We start from the raw sequence: 14,994 nt of genomic DNA on the forward strand, positions 1-14,994 counted from the left end.
GAATTGTATGTATTTGATTGGTCCTGATAATATTCCTGGGATACATCTTAAATAGCATAAAACACGATTTAGCCATACGCCTAACAGCACTGTTCTATATCAACAGATACAGATATAGATGCACACACACACACACACACACACACACACGCACGCACGCACGCACGCACACACACACACACACGCGCGCACATTCCCTTTTTGACTGGTGCTTACGTTTATATTATTTGTATTATGATGGGACTAACCATGACATTTAATGTAATCTGAAGACAATTTTAATCAGATCACATGTATAAGAGTAATTTATTATGTACATCTACCTTGTTTAACCTATATGCTTACTTCAAACATTGTGTCTAATGGATGATTTATTACTTCTGTTCTGTGGAAAACATAAGAACTTTAATTTTATTGATGGCAGCACACATCTTTCATAAACTGACAGTGCATTCCTTGAAATTCTCATCCACCACTATAACACCATTTCTTCCCTTCTACCATAAACATTCTGTGATACACTTAGTGTTTTCTTATCATTTGAGGTATATTAATGGGTCATCTTGTAGTTTCTCACCCTTAAGAATACCCAGCTCCAGGGGCTTTCCCTGTTAACATACTTTGCTTTCTTCAGTTGGTCGATCCAGCCACTGCCTTTTGAATTCTGTAATGCTATCTTTTGTTCATGCTTGAAAAATTCATTTTTTTTTTTACTTTGATATGGGACCTTTCTAACAGAGTTGCATGGTGCAATGATATTTGTCTGAAAGTGATTAAATAACCAAAATCTAAATCTATTTTTGGGGAGTGACATTTAAGCTTGGAGATAACAGCAACGGTGGATTATATCAGATGACTTGAAGGTTCCCCACTATTGTGTTAAAGGAATATGAGCGCAGTAAGGCACTAGGGTGTATAGATATGAATATCACTTTAATAAAGGGAAAATGGGCATTTTGTAAATGTTTGTCAATGGAAAGGTCTCTGCCGGGCTGTCATATGTAGTTCAAGAGACAACCTGTTTCTGTAAAGTTTAGAATTCTTTCCTTACAGACATAGCAGGACCTACAGTTTCCCCTTATGTTTCACTGAGTCTCTATTTTTTGAAGCTTCTGTTCAATCATATCATTTGGCTGAAACCTCAGCTGGGTGAAACAGTTTAAAATGTCAGGCTGGCAAGCCTCTTTGCATTCCCCACACCCCTTTTATTTACTATACAAATGTCTTTATTAATGCCCTTACTAATTACTTATTGCTCTTACTAATTGCCCTTACTAATATCGCACTATCCCTTGGATAGCTTCAATCACTTATTAGGTCAGACCATAAAGAAGTCTTCTTCAAAATAAAACTGAAAACTGATATCCTTTCCACCCAAGGTACCTTTAGAAATTTCTTTAAGACGAACCAAGTGATATATTGCTAAGTTTCAAATCCCTGCCAAACCCAGTTAACTCCACTGAATATGCAGATATGTACACCACCACACAATACCAGCATGTAAACAGCTGCATAGATGCAGCTGTACCCCCTCCCCCGTAGGAACAAGTGCAGGGTAAAAATCTGAAACAAACCCACATGGTGTAACCATAACATCAACAACCTTTATAATAAAAGGAAAATAAATTGGACCAAAAATAATTCCCAGAATGTTATAGATCTTGTCACTGAAACAAAACCAAACAACTCAGGAACTTAATAAAATCCACCAAATCCAAGTTTGAGGCTAAAATACCTACCTAATCCAAAGATAATCACAGGGCATTTTTTAGTTGTTTGTAATCTCAAAAGAACAAAGCAACAATGCACTGATCTGATTATAAACAAAGTTGCTTACACTAAGGCTGAAGATACAGCAGACCTACTGGCTGGTAAAATTTAGCTCTAACTTTACTCCTCTCTTTCCTCTGTCAGTACCTCAAGATCTACCTGAAACTGGCTCACCTACTGCTACAACACAAGGCCAAATCCTAAAAGTGCTATCAAAAGCTAGCACTGTTCAATCTCAACCTCCATACAGGTTTTATGCCAAGTGAATGGAGAACAGCTACAGTCATTCTCCTGTATATGGGAGGACTTTCCAGAGACCCAGGCAATTACAGACCCACAAGTCTGACCAGCCTCATATGAAAAGCCTCTGAAGGACTTATCACAGAATCAATCAATCAGGACATAGGGACTCTCCAAACACTATAACCGTCTTAGTTTGGTTTCATCGATATGTCATGCTTACTCAGCCTCGTGGATTTTTTTGAAAAGTTCACCAGAGCAATGGATGAAGGTATATGGTACCCACTACATAACTCAACTTGGCCAAAGCTTTTGGTACAATTCCTCACTCAGGCATAGTAAAAAAAAGCTAAATAAACAGGAAATAACTCCATCTGTTACCCACTGGATTGCCAACTGGCTCTCAGACAGGATGCAGATAATCAAAATAGGAGAAGTTATCTCCACAAATTGACCAGTCATCAGTAGAGTCTCCCAGGGTTCTGTGCTGGGATGGCTCCTGTTTGGCAACCACTTTCGTGAAGTAAAAGTTAATACCAAAGGGCTCTGGCTGACTAGATTTGCAGATGACTGCAAGCCAGGAGAAGTCATTGAATTCCCCACATGACTCAGCCATCATGAAGGAAGGTTTGCCTCAAATAAATAACTGGTGTCAAAATCAGTGTCTGAAACTAAATTCCAAAAATGTATTATTGTATCCTTTTGGAATTCATCTATCCCAGGGTACTACTACATTGACAATACACAGATAAGAGCTAGCCCTGTTGTTCGGGATTTAGGAGCTTATATGGGCAGTGACCTAACTTTTGACCAACATGTCTCCACTGTTGTAAGAAAGTCCTTCTGAATTGTGCAGTTTATAAACAGAGGGACTGTGTCTAGATTTAGGGACGTCATTATCCTCCTTTACTCAGACCTCATTAGGTCAGTCATTTAATATAATGACCAATTTGGCATGTATCTGTCCAGACAACTGCAACAACTGGAACACCCGCACCGATACCTTACTAAAAGGCTACAAGGCCTGAACAGCATGTCTTACATGGACTGGCTCAAAGCCCTGTTACTATACTCTGTATACTACAGACTGCTAAGACATGACAGGTGTCTGGAATACAGCATGTCCTACATGGACTGACTCAAAGCCCTGTCACTATACTCTGTATACTACAGACTGCTAAGACGTGACAGGTGTCTGGAATACAGCATATCCTACATGGACTGACTCAAAGCCCTGTCACTATACTGTGTACACTACAGACTACTAAGACGTGACAGGTGTCTGGAATACAGCACGTCCTACATGGACTGACTCAAAGCCCTGTCACTATACTCTGTATACTACAGACTGCTATGACGTGACAGGTGTCTGAAATACAGCATGTCCTACATGGACTGACTCAAAGCCCTGTCACTATACTCTGTATACTACAGACTGCTAAGACGTGATAGGTATCTGGAATACAGCATGTCCTACACGGACTGACTCAAAGCCCTGTCACTATACTCTGTATACTACAGACTGCTAAGACATTTCAGGTGTCTGGAATACAGCATGTCCTACATGGACTGACTCAAAGCCCTGTCACTATACTCTGTATACCACAGACTGCTAAGACGTGACAGGTGTCTGGAATACAGCATGTCCTACATGGACTGACTCAAAGCCCTGTCACTATACTCTGTATACTACAGACTGCTAAAACGTGACAGGTGTCTGGAATAAAGTATGTCCTACATGGATGGACTCAAAGCCCTGTTACTATACTCTGTATACCACAGACTGCTAAGACTTGACAGGTGTCTGGAATACAAATGCATCCTATAACCCATTACTGATTAATTACTGCACAGCAGCAAGTCAACTGACATCAGAAATACTCAGTCTGTGAATAGAAATCTCTTCTGCAACATAATTAGAACAGTTTGGAGGGACAGGTACATTTAGCAGAGGATACCACTGCTATGGAATAGACTTCCTACCCACATAAAACAAAATTAATTCCTGTCCATTTTCAAGCACAACTTGAATCTATGTGAATGGGAGAAAGATAATTTACCCCAGGACTGCCCCATGTACTACTAATGGACATTTGCGCCTCCTAAATACTTTATCCTAAGCATGTGTCCCCTCAAATTACCTATAGTATTATCCTAGTTATTCTTATTAGGGGTAATATATAATTACTGGACATGTGATGGGTAAGGCCAATCTATAACCAAATGGGACAGGTTATTTCAAGCACAAAAAGGGAAAATGGCCAGGCATAGAATGGCCCACCAGGGCAGCTAGCCTAGTACTTACCTGTGAACCTATGAACCTATGTACAACTGCAGAGGCCAAACACCTTGAATCATTGTTACTATACAAGCAGATGCTGTAGCATCAGAGACTTCCAATATAAAAACTAATCGAACAATTCAACACTGGAGAAAAAAGAATCACTTTACTTTGATTAAGTGTAGGAAAAGCAAACTTTCATCCTGTGCTGCATTAAAGCTAAAACTAAAACCCTAAACCTCACTCTTAGGCAATGCAGCTAGTTCTGTGCTACTGGATGTAGGGTGCCTCGGTGGCAGGCACTAAAATGAATACAATTTTGGACAAAGATAGCCATTCCAAAATGTTAGTCATACAATTAGAAACAGGCAACTTCCATGCATAAGCTTTGCCCCATGCTTTCCAAAACGTAACAATCAGCGCTGCGATTAGTACACCTTAGGGAAAGGAAATTCTGCATACAGTGCACTTTTCAACTAATGAGCCACTCAAGCTTAATGCATTAGTTGCAATAGTGTCCCAAATATCAGCATGCTACAGCCAAAGTAGCCCGTTGTCAGCACTGTGGCATCTTCTTGTCTGTCTTTCTGTCATTAAAGTTAACTCAGACAATAAAAAAAATTGTTACAACGCTGTGTCCTGATTCTGGATAGTGTAACAAAAATTAAGTACTTTTGTCTTGTACTGTAATAGGGACTCCATTAGAAAAAACAATTGCACAATGACATTGCTTAGATAAAAAAGCATTCAGGTCAGGCAACTATACAAACAGGCAAGAAACAACTCTAGCAGCAATGAAATAAAATACTAATGATGAAGTAATAAAGTGTCTATTACTCTTTGAGATTATTCAACATTCTGTGGTGTATTACATTTTTTCCATTTGCTGCTTATGGTCCTACCTTGTGTTCATTTCAATTCAACTAGTCTTAGACAAATACAAATTAGGCCAGTAATGCTGCTTTATTTCCTTTCTTTAGCCTAAAAATTAGCCAACCTTCCCAGGTTTACCTAACTTAATGACTACAGTCTAGAAGCACTGTTTGTGCCAGTCTGAAGCAACAAGTTTACTATATCCAGATGTACATAAATAAATAAATAAATAGATTTATAGTTCACTTGACTGACAATAATTTGTGTGACTAAAGTGAAATGAAATTCATTTTGTACATTGGGCTGTTTTGTGCAAGCAGCATTTTGTGTGGGAGTTTGTATGCAGGTGTGTGTGTTTTATGGTTAGAGTAATGTTTACATTAGGGGGCAGATTTACTGTGCAGATGGGTGTGCATTTTAGGGTTAGGGTTAGGGTTAGGTAAGAGGATAGTTTTAGTGTGTGTGTGTGCCTGTGTCTGTGTGCATCTGTGGTGAGTGTGTGAGCTGCTTAGTAGTGGTAATGTTACAGAAAGGGCATTTTTAAGATAAACTGCACAGTTATATTAGTGGCAGGGGAATGTTATGATTAGCTTAGCATGCATTACTAAGGTGGAAAGCATGGGTGGGGGTGGCAAAAATTGTTGCCAATATAATGAATTGTTGGTAAGTTACGGTTGATGTTTTTTAGTGTGGGTCATTTAACATATCATCCATTCATGATGTAATCTGTTACTTGTCTATTTTCACTTCATACCTGCTATAAGCAAAGATTAAGACATACTAAAGGTATTTAAAAATAGATGAGGAAAGAAGCAAAAAAGAAACCTTAAAGCCATTGCTTTGAGGATATCACTGCCCTAATGTCCAATGTAAGTGAATATTGTAAAATGATATAGTCACACATAATACAAAGTATATTTTGATAACTGCTACACTGACATATTTTATTATACTATGAGCCAAACAGGTAGTCTGGTTCAAAGTTCAAATATTCTGAATTACACTGAGATTTCTGAATATATTTCACAATGTACATGGTAATCCCAGCTGTGTGAGTTTTGCTTTTTAAAACATGCATCCCTTGAAAGCAGCTGGTTTAGGGTTTCTTTCTTGTTTTCAACTAATAAATCTTGTGTGCACAGTAAACTACTACTAAAAATTGCTGAGTGGTATGGTTTAATTCAGGATTCATTTAACTCATAATGTTAAATCTGAAGAAGGGGTAGGAATGTATACTTTTATATGCTTTCACAGTGTATCGTACTTTCACAGTAAGATCCCTGACTGTATAAGATGCCTTCAAACTGAATCAGTCTGAAGCAATTTCTCTGAATATCTATAAAAATCATGTACTTCTTTTTGTTATAAGATATTTGTTACTGCATCGTTCTCTGAAATGTGGTTTTGTATCCAGAATTATTTGGGACAATCTTTTCCTCAAAACAACTGCTCTGGTATTTTTTAATTGTTATGGTACTATTTGCCTTTTATGGGCTTTAACTCTGTGTGCACAGGCAGTACCTAAGAATGTGACAATAGTCAGTGATATGGTTCTCCAGGTGGAGGCAATTAACATGAAAACTTGCTATATGCAAGAGTTTGTAAGATATCAGCATAACATAACTGTGAAGGATTTGACCACTAATGGCTGCATAAGGTAAGCTCAAGGTCAACTTTTGGGGGAGGAAGCAAAATGGCAGACTTAAAAGGTGGTCCTGTTACCATGGTTTTAGAGGACAAACTACAAGTAACCCCTCATGGATATTATCAGGGCGATGTCAGTTATGTGTACACAAACACTATCTAGCCAAATAAACATCTGTCAAAGAGAGGTATTAACTAAAGTTTCAAAAATGATGAAACCATGACTATTAGATGAGAGACCCAGGTTAGCTTAAAATAGCCATAAGCCTTTGATGTCACATACTGGGTCTTTTAGTTAGAGTGCTGCCTTTCTAGAACTAATATATTTGGAGACAAGTTACTAGTTACTGTATAAGAATGGTTAGAAATAATTCAAGAAAATAAAAAATGTAAGTAAAACCATATAAAATGTATTCCATTTTTATTTAGGAAGATGTTATTCTTACTTTAACACAGTATTTAATATATTTATAAACCCATTCTATTATTCTGTGGTAGGCAAAACAAACTGGTGGAACATTACATTAGTACAGAGGTCAGCACATCAAAGATAACAAGAGTCAGTTTTTTTTAAATTCACTCACCAACCACACATGCTAATATCCCCAGTAGTTGTAGCCTCCAGGAAACTAAACAGCAGGATAGATTTCTTAACACTGACATTTTCAAAAAAAAAAAAAAAAAGAACAATTTTAAGCCTTTATGAACTGCTGGCATTAGGTAGTGCCATATTTCAGACTCATCACAGAGCCACAAAGGACAGCAAAAGAGCCACATGTGGCTCCAGAGCCACAGTCTGCATTAACAATGTTTCAACATTTAGTGGTTGTGTGTGTCAGGGGTTTCTGTAGTGTGATCTGTGTGGTTAACCACTTCTTATACAAAATGTATAAAGAAACCACAAGACATGAACAGAGAGGAACATTAGTTACAACAGAGTCCTGTACCTTGCTCCTCTGCCAGAAACTTCTCCTTCCTTCTGTGTTTAGCATGGTTTGTCACTCACCCTGCAAAAGAAAGTGGGTCACTATTACACTTCCTTAAGGCACATATCTCACATTGTTATAAGTCGGTAAGTTGTACATCTCCCAGCTCAGACATGCATACAAAAGTAATATGTTATCTGTCTGAAGATATTACAGTATACATTACCCTATACAATGTTATCTGCCTTTATACTTTATAATATATATGCTATCCTGTACTGTAGATAACGTTTATCTACCTGCATATTTTACAATGCATTTACTACTATTTGTTGCAGGTAATATGCCTCTACATTTTACAATATGCATGTTACACTATGCTATAGGTAATATATTATCTCTTTTTAGATTTTACAATATGCATGTTACCCTATGTTATAGGCAATATATTATCTGTTTTTAGATTTTACAATATACACGTTACCCTATATATTACCTGTTTTTATATTTTACAATATGCATGTTACCCTATGCTATAGGTAATATATTATCTGTTTTTAGATCTTACAATATGCATGTTACCCTATGCTATAAGTAATATAGGTTCATAGGTTCATAGGCTGGTACTAGGCTATCAGCCCTAGGGCCTATACAAGCCTAGCCATAACAATTCCCTGGCTATTTCTTCCCTGGCTATTTGTTTTTAGATTTTATAATATACATGTTATCCAGTGCTGTAGATAATAGTTTATATGCCTCTATATTTTACAATACACATACCTCAGGATTCAGTAAACTCCATGTAGGGTTTGTGTACAGCCTACACAGGGTGTTACCATGTACAGGAAGTACTGCCCATGGAAGTGGATCCAATTAATATTAATGAAGCTTTGTGAGCTTAAACAAGATTTTTCTGCACACACCAGTGCATCTGGCCGTAAAACCTCTCTGTGAATGTGGATAGCATGTCCGCATACCTCTCAGCTGTACAGATTTTCCCAGAATGTCAAGATGTCTGCCTCTTATTTTTGGCCTGTTACTCGTAAAATTGTTGTTTACTGGCAAATCATTGCCATATCTTTGAGGACTAAAGTCAGAAAATAATAACAGACATTTGAGATTCAGACTTCATATTCTACAGAAAATTCATGCAAAACCTGTTAGTCTATCAACTTTCTAAGTTTGTAAGAGCAATATGTCAAAATTGTCCCTGTTTTTGGGCCATTGTCCCCCATTATGTATGGCTTTGTGTAATTGTTTAATCTTCCCTTCTTTTTCATTTTGTATTTTTTTTTTTTACTTTTCTTCCAAGGTTTGCACACTGCGCCGCTTGCCACAAATGGCTTTGGCTATGCTTACCTTGTTTGCATGACTGGAACACCCATGTATCAGACATGACCCAGACATTCAAAAATAGAAACCAGATGCATTCAGTTAATACTGCTGAACATCATGCAAACCCAGTAAGGGAGGCTGCACTGTGCTAATACTGTGAAGTTAATAATGAATACTAATATAGGGGACCTCATGTAACTAATCCTGTGGTGATAGGTGTTAAGTCTAAGACTGGAGTGCAGATGGTCCTGGGTTCTAATACAGGGTATGCAAACTTTTCTTATACTGTTGAGACATTGCAGATTATGCAAATAAAGTGTGACATAGACAAGTGTTGTCTCAACCTTCTTGTGGCAAGTGCTGTAACTTTAGGACTACTGTACACATGGTCCTAGGTTCAAATACTATTCCATTTACATTTACTTTAATTACTTTGTTTTTCCATGTCATATTAAATTTACTCTCAGTTGAATAACAGAGTTGCACAAGTAGCTGTATATGAAATAACCTTGACAATGCACACTGTCTGCTTTATGATACATTTGAAAAAGCTTACCGTTGCAAAAACAAATATACTTGGCTTACCGTGTTTAAGCTATGGTAAGCAGAGAGTAGCTTTTTTCAAGCATATCAAAATGCAGACAGTGTGCACTCAAAGTAAGCACAATACATGCAATTGGCAGGACAACATGATATTTAAGGTGGAATTGGTGGGAAATGCATATTAGACACTGAGCTTGATCTTTTCTAGGCATGGCTGGTGTTGTTGGAGAGATTTTGCATTTCCGAGCACATGGCTGGGGAATTCAGGGGTTCAAGGTCTTTGTTGGGTTCCTGGTTAAGGAGCATGGTCCACGCCTCTTGCAGGGTAACTATATAGGCTCTCAGTACAAGTCCAAGGCCTGGAATATGTGGCTAGGCTTTGTCCAGTGTGACAGGTATCTGATACACTGGAGAACAATGCCATCACCACTATGACGATCTCTGAAGGAGGAAATGGGATACCCTTGATCATTGGATCAGGGGAATGTCAGGCGGGGAACATCCCACAGATGTGTATGTATGAATTGCATTAATTGCAAATATTAAAGCTAAATATAGTCAAGACTGGTATTCATGATGGCATCTTTTCTTTTTTTTCTGAGGTCCCATGTATCGGGACTGACAAGGATGAGTGCAGCATGTGGTAAGTAAGCATAATTATATATAGTATTGTTACTGTAGCCTTAACAGTTAAAGATGGATTAGTTGTTATATCATACAGTTGCATAAGACTGAGCATGCATATCTAAACTGTAAAAGCCAGTATGCATTTAGTAGTCTGTAGCATATTTCTAAACTGACCATATTTTCGCTGAATATCCAGAGTTTGACTCACCGTTGTGGTCTGTTCCTCATAACATTTATGGTTTTCTGGCAAATAACTGAGACTGAAGTCAGTAAATAATGTCAAAATGTATGTTAACACAAATCCTATACAACTTTCCATGTTTGTAAGAGCAATATTTAAAATCTGTGCCTATTTTTGGATCATTATACCACCATTATTTTATGATCTGTCCACACATCTTGCTCTAAGAAGTTGACGGGTATGGTCTGTGTCACAAAGCAACAGTTGAACATTCTCAGATAACAGTGAGCATGAATCTATAAGTGTGTATACATTATGCTGCAGTCCAAAAGAAAAGTACAGTATTACAGTATTCAATGGTTGTGGGTTCAAATACCACACTTCCCAAATATACAACTTACTTGTTTACAATTCTGTTTTTTAAGTTTTCATCATTAAATATACAATACTGTTACATTGTCATCATTATAGCATTTGAAGTTCAGACCTCTAAACCTTTGGCTTGAATGGCCTGCTGTCAAGCGTAATCAGTGTACATGGAGCATGCATACGTGCAATATATGCACCCATGAATGATTGCTGGATGCAATCTGAGCAGTACTATAGTGTGTTTGTGCTAGGAACAGGCTAGTATCCAAAATAATAATGAAATTTCTTAGCAGTTGGTAGTGTTAAAAGTAAAATGTAACAGAAAAGAGTAAAAATTAATTGTAGACAGTTTTGTATATTAACTGTAAAGTTAGTAATGTTCTCCTTTCTTTCACCCCACCCCTTCTCTTCATTTTTTTATAATTTTCTTATTTTTTTATTTTGTATAATTTTTTATTGCTTTGTTGCTACATATTTTTCATTTGTTATTATTTATCCTTGTGCTTGTAATTATGTTATTATTTCCATTTGTTTTGGTTTATGTTTTATTTCATTATTGTATTATAATTTTTTTATGTTATTACTACAGCACAACAGGATAGGCCAGTTCCTTGTTATTTGCTTACACTTGCTCCACCAGCTACAGCAGCAAGGCCTATCACTTCTGGGCTGCAGCCTATGGCACCCTCCCTGCTGACCCTTCTGTACCTGAGCCCTTAGGTAGTTCTGCACCAATGGCTAGGTCTGTGGTCTCCTGTGGTAGCAGAGGTAGAGGGGATGTATACATCACCTGAGATGAATTGCCAGTTATAGTACGTAGGCTTGTGCAACAGATGGTGGGCAGACAATTACACTGGATGGAGAGACTGCTTTCCATCCTAGTACAGCATACCCACAATAGGCGAAGACATCGGCTACTGCAGCCAGTGGCACAGTGATGGAACAGTGATGGCAGTCCACTGGGTGAGGACTGGAGTTACACAATTACCATACCTAATGTCTGTAGGACCTCAATCTCCCCATCCCCACCCCATCCAAGGTGTTCACCCCCCTGTTGTGTCCTTCACCATCCCTGTCTCTTCTCTCATATGTCTTGTCTGCCAGCAAATGCTTCCTCATCTTCCCAACTTGCTTGCCCCAGACATACCTATCTCTCCTTCCCAACATCCCCTCTCTCCAAAAAATAAATAAATAAATAAATATATTCCCATACATAGCTCTCCATTTCACACGTGTCTACTTGACACACTTAATTTGGTCCACTTGGCTTCACAATACAATTATGTTATTGTCACCTCTCTCTCTGGAGGTGACAGTCCAAATTCAGCTAAGATTCTGCACAAGTGATCAGTTGTTACTGTTGAAGAAATGATAGCTATAGTTCTTTCCTATACCCTTCCTGCACGTCTGCCTTCCTTTCACTTTGTTTTTCCCTCTGCTTTCTCCCCATTTCACCATTTTCCTGTCTCCCTCATTTCTTTTCTTTAAAGAATCTGTGCACAATGGTGCATGATATGCAACATTGCTAAGCAATGGTAAACAGCAGTAGTATCAGTGAATGTGTGTAAAAGTATCATAGACACTTGTAAAACTTATGCCTACACCCCATTTCAAACCCAGTACCATCTACCCTCATCAACAATGAATGCATTAACCTGTCCAGCCACACAGTCAGTTAATTAACAGATGTATTTTAGACGATCAATAGTGAGTGTCCCATTTTCTCTATAAAGTATGTTTGCGTGACGCTGCACCATGCAGCATCTCTAAGCAAGGTTAATAAAATGGTAATTAAATATCAGGAATGAGAATATTACTGATATGTATTATCTATACCTGCATTGCAAACTAGTTGTATGTGTTCCAAAAAAGGTACTTATCATTACCTGAAGTCAATTAATACCTACAGCCAAGGATTTATTTAAGTGGCAGGTGTATGCAACAGCAGTTTAATATGCAATTATCTCTTCAGTGTGTAAAATACACCTGCTATTCAACTGACTCTGTAGCACCATCTGCTAAATGCATTGATGGTATCTTGTTTTGTTTCAGATGGTACTGGGTTCAAATACAGGTATATCTATCATTTTCAAATACTTATGGGTAAATCAAGATTTCAAATTTTGCTAGTTTTGAAGCTGTATCATCATCTGTTTATGCGCTGAATGGAGTAATATTGAAATGTTTGGTTCTACATGGTGGCAGTATCAAATAAATGTTTATATAACTAATAATGATGTGCAATATGCACCACTGCACACATATTCTTTAAAGAAAAGAAATGAGGGAGACAGGAAAGTCGTGAAAGGGGAAGCAAGCAGGGGGGAAAACAAAGTGAAAGGAAGGTATGAATGTGCAGAAAGGGTGCAGGAAAAAAAACAAAGCTATCCATTTCTTCAACAGTAACAAGTGATCACATGTACAGAATTTGAACTGTCACCTCCAGTGAGAGGCGTGACAACAACATAATTGTGTTGTGAAGCCAATTGGACCAAATTAATTGCGTTATGTAGACACGTGTGAAATGGAGAGCTATGAATGGGACAATATTTTTTTGGGGGGGACAGGTACCTTTTTTTTTTAAGGAGAGAGAGCAAGGAATGTTGGGAAAGGCAGATAGGCATATCTGGGGCAGGCAAGGTGGGAAGGAGAAGAAGCATTTGCTGAAAGACAAGACATATGAGATAAGAGACTGGGTTGGTAAAAAGACACAAGGGGTTGATACCATGGTCGTGGTAAGGCTGGAGAAATCGCAAACTTATGGACATCAAGTTTGGTGACAGTGAGAATCAAGTTCTCACCCACTGGACTGTCATCACTGTCACCTCACTGTACCAATGGCTGCAGTGTCTGGCATCTGTGTGAGCTTGTGTTATTCAGGAGAATGATGGAGAGCAATGTCTCCACTTGCCATAGGCATTCACCTGTTGTGCAGTGCACAATCCTACACACCATACCTAGCAGTTCAGCTAAAGTGACAAAATCACCCACTCTGCTTCTGCTCCCAGATAGAACCACAGGCCTATCCTCTGGGGCAGAACTACCTGAGGGTACAGGTAAGGCAGGGGCAGAAGGTGGTAGTGCAGCCAGGCTGCAGACAGAACTGCTGGGCCTTGGTGCTGTAGGTAGTGTAGTGAGTGTAGATGAATCACTGGAAACCAACTTACCCTGTTGTGTTGTAGTAATAACATAAAACCTTAAAGTGCAAAAAATAAAGTAAAACATAACTGGAAAAATGTAAATAATAAAAAAAGATAACAAAGGAAAACAACTATTATAAATAATTATAAAAAGAAGACAAACAGAATTAAAAATAATAACAAATAGGTGACAAAGAAATGCAAAATTATACATAACACAAAAAAAAGTAAAAATAACCAAAATAAAAAAAGAAGACAAGGGGTGGGGTGAGAGGAAAAAAAGGAGAAATATCATATATGACATACGATGTGCATGTATACAATTCTATGACTCTATTCTGATCATACCTCCCCACATCTTAGTGCAAGAAATCTGGACAAACATTGACAAATCAGGAAGACAAAGGCCCAAAGATAGGGGCATATTTTAAATATTACTCCTATTGATTTAGAAAGTTACTAGAGTAACAGAGTTTGTTGGAACATACATTTTTATGAATGATTTGAAGTCTGAAACTCTAATGTATGTCATTATTTAGTGACTTCAGTTCTCAGATAATCCAAGTGATTTTTCAGAAAACCACACATTTTATGAGGAACATACCAAATATATAAAATACAAATTTGGACATTCTGCAAAAATCTGAACAGTTGAGAGGTATGATTCTGCTACTTTTACTTGTAACACTACCAACTCTTAACAAATAACTTTTATACTGTTAAGACAGCAAAGCTCATAACAGATGCACAGTATATTAACAATTGCATCAAGCAATCATGGATATGTGCAGATATTGTACATGTGTATGTTCCAGTTATCTGATGACAATCTTCAGCAGGCTATTGTTGTCCCTGGTTTATAGGTCTTGTGTTACATTGTAATATTGATGTAAACCTTAACAGTATTGTATAGTTGGGGAGTGTGGTTTTTGAACCGACAAGCTCTGACTACTCTGTAATACTGGACTGTTGTTTTATCTTGCAAACTAATGCATGCATACTTTTCCTTTACAATAGACAAATGCATACTCAATGTGATACAAGTGTTTAACTCAATAAGCTGTA

The sequence above is a fragment of the Protopterus annectens genome, chromosome 7.part0, assembly GCF_019279795.1.
Source record: "Protopterus annectens isolate FY-2018-M chromosome 7.part0, PAN1.0, whole genome shotgun sequence".
Lineage (NCBI taxonomy): Eukaryota > Metazoa > Chordata > Ceratodontiformes > Protopteridae > Protopterus > Protopterus annectens.